This window comes from Nicotiana tabacum, chromosome 6 (genome assembly GCF_000715075.1).
Source record: "Nicotiana tabacum cultivar K326 chromosome 6, ASM71507v2, whole genome shotgun sequence".
NCBI classification, from domain to species: domain Eukaryota; kingdom Viridiplantae; phylum Streptophyta; class Magnoliopsida; order Solanales; family Solanaceae; genus Nicotiana; species Nicotiana tabacum.
Genome location: NC_134085.1, coordinates 3,376,924 through 3,384,623, shown reverse-complemented (window position 1 = coordinate 3,384,623; position 7,700 = coordinate 3,376,924). Strand labels below are relative to the sequence as shown.

Here is a 7,700-nt window from a genome sequence, read left to right as displayed (position 1 = left end):
ACAATAATTGCAAAACGAGATTGCAAATCCAGCCGACGGTTGAGATTAAGATGAAATCTATACAACGGTTGTTATAATTTTTATACAATTATAACTTATAATAAAATTAACTTACAATTTTATATAAAAATAAAATATACGAAAATTAATTTACAAAAATTATACAGCAAAATTAAAATATAAAATTAATATTATAAAGATATTACATAAAAACTATAATTAATTACAAAATTATAATATGTTAAATTAAAAGACTTATATAATAAAAGATAATATTAAAATAATAGTGAATAGTAACGGTGTTGATGAATAGTGTTACACCAAATTTGGTGTAACACTATTCACACACCAAAATGGTGTAAGAAATAGTGTTGGGTTGGAGTAAAAAAATACCCATATCTTACACTAAAATGGCGTTTGGTGTCAAAATTGGTGTTGGGTTGAAGATGGTCTTATGGTAAACTATTTTTTTGATCCAGGATAAAGTTTATGGGTTCCTATAGCGACCTTAAGTAAATATACAATAAATAATTGAGTTCACAATCAAATATTTATGGATGTTTAGTAAATTTTTTAATACATATACATAATATGTGCAAAAGCTACTTGGTTCACGGGAACCCACATGTAATAAGCTGGATCCGCCACTGGGTGCATCTCCACTATACTCCCAACCAAGCCGGCCTCATACTCATGGAGAGGGCTATAGTGACCCAATTGGCTCTCGTTTTGGTTTGACGGAAAGGTGAAAAACAGTAAATCTTTGGTTGGTGTACTAGGGCGAGCGAATCCCAAACCCCAACTTGGATACGATTTTCCGATCAGAGATCCATTCGATATCTCCCCATGGCCTTTTATCCAGAGGTGAATCCAGGGTTTTTGCATCTATACCCTATTTTGGGCCACAATTGAACTTATACCTACTTTGCAAAAAAATAAATAAATTGCAAGCCTACCCACTTTACAATTTTAAAAAAATTTAGTCTGAAGTGAAAAAATTACACTTCAAATGCACTTAAGGCCAAATAGGTTTGAAGTAAAATTCAAATGCACTTAAGGCCAAAAGGTCTGAAGTGCAACAAACATTTTCTTACGCTTAAGGCCAATTAGTCTGAAGTGAAAAATTGCACTTCAAATGCACTTAAGGCCAAATAGGTTTTCAGTGCAACCAATGGTTTCATGCACTTAAGGCCAATAAGTCTGAAGTGAAAAATTACACTTCATATGCACTTAAGGCCAAAAGGTCTGAAATGTAACAAACGTTTTCCTACACTTAAGACCAATAATTCTGAAGTAAAAAATTGCACTTTAGATGCACTTAAGGCCAAATAGGTCTGAAGTGCAAATTGCCCAGAAACAGAAATTTGTTCTTCGAATTTTAACAATCCAATATATGATTTAATACCCAAATCTACTCCAAATGAGCTCAAATTTGAAACATAACCGACAAATAGCATCAAGAACAAACCCCAATCACCAATAAATCTAACGAACTCATTTTGCAATTAAAAAAGAAGAAGATGAAACCCTAAGCAATAGTAAAAAAAATAAAGCGTCACAACAACTCACCACTATAAAACATCATAAACTGCATTAAAATATGTACAGAAACACTATATAAAATCACTATCTCCCGAAGAAGAAAAAGAAGAAGTATAAGAAGAATAGGGCGACCAAATAGGGCGCCCCGTGCAATTTTACGGCGAATCCAGGATTTCAATTTAATGGGTTCGACTTTTAAAATTTAGCGTGAACTCATTGTACTGTTAAAATTATGGATTCAAATCTTATATTTGTTGAGATTTTATCAGATTTTTATATATGTTCTATACTCTATATTGAAAGTTATCGGTTCAAATGAACCTGTATCACTCAAGGCAAGCTCTATATTCGAACGATTTTTTTTTTAACATACACTAGCCAAAACAAATGAGCAGAATTGAAATGAGCCTAAGTGTACGATAATTAGTTGCTTAACAATGCCAATAATATTAACTAAAAGGTATATTAGACTTTCTTAAAGCAAATGCTACTATGGAATTGTTCCTCAACACGTTCATGGTCTGTAAGCTGCTTACAATGATCATCAAGAGAAAAAATGTAGGGAGATAATGATACAAATAGCATATTATTCATCATGCTATTTCTTCTTGCTTCTTCCTCCGTCAAGGTATGTTCAACTTTTGCAACCTCTGTAAGCAGGGGCGGATGCACGCTTCCTCAAGCGGTGTCATGCGACACCACTTCGTCGGAAAATTTTACTAAATATATGTATTAATACTGTAGGGAAACGGATAAGTAATAAAAAATGACACCACTTGACATAAATTGTGTCTTGGTGTGTTGGTTTTGTGCTTGATTTTGCTCTAAGAGGTCAAAGGTTCAAATCTCAACTAGCACATTTTTCTTTTGTAAATATTTGAGAGAGCCTTTGTAGTTAAAAATTGTGATTAGGTAGAATTGAATTCAAAATCATTTTTAACTTAAGACTCAACAAAACCAATAAACTAAGGTTATTTCTTGTCTAAAAGTATGATAATCAAAGTAACATTCTAGTTCTTCTATAAATTTCGACACCACTTACAAAAATTCCTGCATACGCCCCTGTCTGCAAGGAGCCGGGTTTCATCGATGAAAGGTAGTTTGGCAATACCCTGTCATGAAAAGCGCTTCCCATTCATGTCCACCTCAAAATCAGCAGGATAGAAATCAATAATGGGCAAGTTTGGGACTGCCATCAATTTGCCATACTGTTCAGGAAGAGTATGTAGGCTGGCAGTTGGAAAAATTCCCAACAACTGATTGAACGGTTTGAATGGCATGGGGACCAACCATTTTTGTTCCTGATGTTATTATGGTTTAAGGAAGGGAATTCTTGTTGATGAAGAGAATGGAAGGTTATGTTGATTATGGTGGTACTTGGAAGATTTAACAATTTGATGGGATTTTGAGCAATGGGGGCTCTAAGTCGTGGCTGAAGTTCTTTTGCTGATAGATTATAAAGGTACTTGTTTGAAACTTATCAGACTTGAAATTCTTGACTATATACAACAACAACAACAACAACAACAACCCAGTATAATCCCACTTAGTGGGGTCTGGGAAGGGTAGTGTGTACGCAGACCTTACCCCTACCCTGAAGTAGGAAGGCTGTTTCCAAATAGACCCTCGGTATCCTTCCCTCCAAGAACTTCCCACTTTGCTCTTGGGGAGACTCGAACTCACAACCTCTTGGTTGGAAGTGGAGGTTGCTTACCATCAGAGCAACCCCTCTCGTCAAATTCTTGACTATATAGGTACACAATATTCTCATTTCTTGGAGCTTTTTAAACAGAGCACTTAGCAACTTGTCATCAAAGCCTCCATTGGGACAGAGAAGAAAGTTTATCCCAGTCAATGATCTTGGATACAGAGCCATTTGTGGCTTTAAAATGTGAATTCTTCTCGTCACAACCCTTTACTGGGTGCTTCTCTGTTAATGATGTATTACCATCAGAATAACGTTCAACTCTTGCTCAGACATACAAACATTAAAAATGCCAAGAACACTATATTTTTTTATTAGGAAAAGGTAGAATTTAAACATCAATGACATTATATTCAACATAGTTGGAAGAAAATATTGTTTCCAAGGGAATTATCATCAATCCTACACCCCAATTTGGATCTATAAAAAGCCTTGCCTCTAAGCAGCAGACAAATGAGAACAACTCCCCTTGCTTCTTTTTTTGCTCCATTTATGAGTGGCACTACTTTATCCACTCAAGTTCAGGAATATGACCCGCTGCTGATTCCCCCTAGCTTTGTTACATAGGCCGATGAAAAAAGAGAGGCAACCTGATACACAAAGTATTCCGTATTCACGCAGGGTCCGAAGAAGGGCCTCACCCCTAAGGGGTGTGATGTAGACAGCATAAGCCAATGATGGCAACGAAAAAAATACATACTAACTTTTTGTTAAAAGAATGACACCTCCCAAACATAAAATTGCTTCTGCCTTTGGAAACCAATGTAGGCATAGTCATTATATCGAACAGGTAGAGTGCATTTCAACGGATGCCTTTTACTCTAACTATACTACCCGTCCATCTCCCAAACAATTGAGACATCGTTGCACCCTACAAAATTTTACAAAAAAATTATAACTTTTGCAGCTCACATTCTCATTTGCAGATTAACTTTGAATTAATTTATTTCATAGAGGTAACTAACTGTCACACCTCCTTTTTCCGCCCCCGCGTGGGGTGAAAGAGTTTTTTCCAATTAAATGACAATCGAAACGAGATTTGTTTGTTTATTTCAGAGTCGCCACTTGAGAGATTTAGGGTGTCCCAAGTCACCAATTTAATCCCGAATCGAGAAAAGAATGACTCTGTATTACAGTGTGCGAACCAGAAATCCGGATAAGGAATTTTGTTAACCCGGGACAAAAATCACGTGCTTACACTAACTAACTATATGAAATTGAAAAGGAAGCAACTCACTTGTGACCATCGCAAGTAGGGCAAACACATGGATTTATAAACACAGGATCATACAATGGAGACCATCTTATTGCACCGTTTCCCTTGCACAGCTTACATATATAAAATCCCTTTCCTCTACAACACCCACAAAACTTCCCAAACTTTTCCTGCATATATAATGCCACACAAAAATAATCAAAGAATGTGAAAATCTTAGATTTTCTGAAAATGGGATTCTAAAATACAGAAAATATATTATCAAAAAAAAAAAAACCCAATAATTTACCTTGTTAATTAAGGATTTACGGCGAAGGATTGAAGTGGTGAGGGCAGAGATAGATATAGATCCACCAATAAGGATAATGGAGCCTTTTGCTAACGTGCGCAGGAGTGGTGGAATCATTCGAATGCGCCCTTTGTTTCTCACAGTTTTGCTGTGCACAACAAGGAGATAAGTCTATAAAGAAGAAATAATTTGAAATAATTTTTAATCTGTCAAAAAAAAGCTTTTTTTTTTTTTGAAATAATTTAATCTTAATTTTACATGTAAAAATGGTATAACTTGTTGGAATCTAATTGGTATAAAAGTTCTTCCCGCCGTTCCAATTGATGTGAACCTATTTGACGGGATATGAAATTTAAGAAAGACGTGAACACTTTTAAAATTTATGGTCGAAAACAAATCATAAAATTTTTGTTAGTTATAATTTTTTTGAAACTTGTGGTATTAAATATGTCACGAGTATTTTTGTGGCTATAAAAGCTTTTCAATGAGGGTAAAATTGGAAGTTTAAATTAAATTATTTTCTAATTTTGAAAGGAGATCATTCTTTTTTAAATGGACCAAAAATAAAAATATATTCACACAAACTAGAACGAAGAGAGTAATTCTTTTGTAAAAAGAAAGAAAAGACATATAGAAGTCTCACTATCCCTTGTTTTAAAAATAATTTTGATATTTTATGTTGATTAGCTTATATGTTAAAAATTCCTTTAATTTCTTAAATTTCATACTAAGTCAAACACTTCACATAAGATGGTAGGGAGGAAGTAGCTAGTAAGTCAAGACATTATTTTTTTTTTTTTTTTTGTAGAGTAGTAAGTTGGTAAAAAAATTATAAAGATTGTATTATTTTTAAAAGAAGGTTTGATATGCTTTAAATCAGAGGTGGATCCAAAATTTAAAAGTAACGGGATTATCACTGTTGAAGTCAAGTTATGATTCCCAAACCGATCAATTCAGCTCCCTAACCTATGAATCTTAAGGTACCAATCAAAATATATATTTGCTATTTTAGATATATACACATATATGCATATATTTTTTCCGAAGTTACCAAAGCCGGTGACTTCTCTACCCAAAGGGTAGGTCCACCTCTGCTTGAAATAGTAAAATTATATTTTGAGTACAACAAGGAATACAATTATACTTTAGATTTAAAAACTAATTTAATAATATAACAAGTCATAATTTTCTATTATAGAGAGTCTTTAGAAATATTTGAAAATTGATCTGAATGATTCGAATTTAAATCTTCATTAAAGTAAAATAGATGGAGCCCAAAATGCTAAATCATTGAACTTTTTATTTGCCCAGGGAGATACAGCTCTGCAACTATGCTGGCTGATAGTCAATTGACAAATAAAAATTAATCCACTTGAAATACGACTTTGAGTAATCTTGGGAGCTCTAAAAAAAAGAAAGTAAAACTTCAAAAAGAAGTGAAATAAAATAGGAGTACCTGTTTGAATAAAATAATAATTCAAACAACTGTCATGGACAATATAGGAAAAAATAATTAAAGAACATATAAAAAGGAACTCTACCCTCTAGACATGGATATATTCTTAACTTCAACGCCTTAAGCTTGAAGTTAACCATAGAGAATAACTATCTTCCCCTTACCATAGAGACAGATTGTACGGAACTCATTAATTTAATTGATAATAAGAACTGTTCCTATAGTCTAATTGATGATTGTAGATGCCTATTGAGTAGAGCAGGGGATCCGTCACTACAACACGTATACATAGAGACTAATCAGGCGGCTGACTCAATGGCGAAGAATGGAAGCAGCTTACCAGTTCTTGGAAGCTTAATGACTTATCTAATTGTTAAATTCAGTGATGAACACATATTAAGTGTGTGTGTGTGTGATTGATTAAGCGAGTAGAAGAGAGAATTGGGTACAGAGGAAATGAGCTGTAACAGAGTTGCAGAAGGAAAAATGATCTTTCTTACATTTATAATATGAGATACAAGTATTTATACAATTGACTAACTATGGTTTACTTTAACTAACAATTAACTACCCGGGTTAAGTTATCAACTAACTATGGTTGAGTGAGCTAACTAACTAAGTACCATGTGTACAACTAGCACTATCTTCTACAATAATTCCTCCTACTTTTGTTATATGAATATGTTCTTCATCCCTAGCTTGGAAAGCAAGTGATGATGTTGCAGACGAGGAAGACCCTTAGTAAGAACATCAGCAGGTTGTTCGGCAGAGGCTAGATAGATAGTCTTGAGCAAACCTTGTTGAATCTTCTCGCAAATGAAGTGGCAATCGATATTAATATGGTTGGTCTGTTCGTGGAAAGCAGAGTTGGCAGCAATCTGGATAGCAGATTTGCTATCATAATGAAGAGGCACAAGCAGATGAATCTTAACATTGAGCTCTTTGAACAAGTCATGAGCCAAGTAATCTCAGCGACAATTGATGCCATACTCCTGTACTCTACTTCAGCAGAGCTTCTTGAGATGGTGGACTGCTTCTTCGACTTCCAGGATATGAGAGAATCACCATACATGATAAGGTACCCTGTGATGGATCGTCTAATGTTAAGGCATGAGGCCCAGTCTGCGTCACAAAATGCATGTAGCTGGGCTACACGAGAAGTAGAAAAAAGGATACCCAAGCCAGGAGCATGATTGATGTATCTAACCACACGACTAGCAACCTCCATGTGAGATGCTTTGGGGGGAATGCATAAATTGGCTAAGAGTTTGGACTGCAAAATATATGCCATGCCAACTGATGGTAAAATATAGTAAACGACCAATCAGTCATTGATATACACTGGGGTCAGTAAGCAATTGATCACCAATTGCCCCAACATGCTGATCAAAAACAACTGAAGTGAGTTTCAAATTAGGTTCCAATGGGATAGCTAAAGGCATAGAACTAGTCAATCCCAAATCAGAGAGGAGCTCTAGAGCATACTTTCGTT

General features: G+C 34.8%; 1 long non-coding RNA gene across 1 annotated transcript; it reads right to left on the bottom strand.

Moving 5' to 3' along the window:
• Window positions 1–3,530: 3,530 nt before the first annotated feature.
• On the bottom strand, window positions 3,531–4,899 carry LOC142181566 (uncharacterized). The gene is made up of 3 exons (XR_012710204.1): window positions 4,753–4,899; window positions 4,485–4,633; window positions 3,531–3,837 (listed from the first exon to the last, which is right to left on the bottom strand). It is a non-coding gene; the product is annotated as an uncharacterized LOC142181566 (long non-coding RNA).
• Window positions 4,900–7,700: the final 2,801 nt, after the last annotated feature.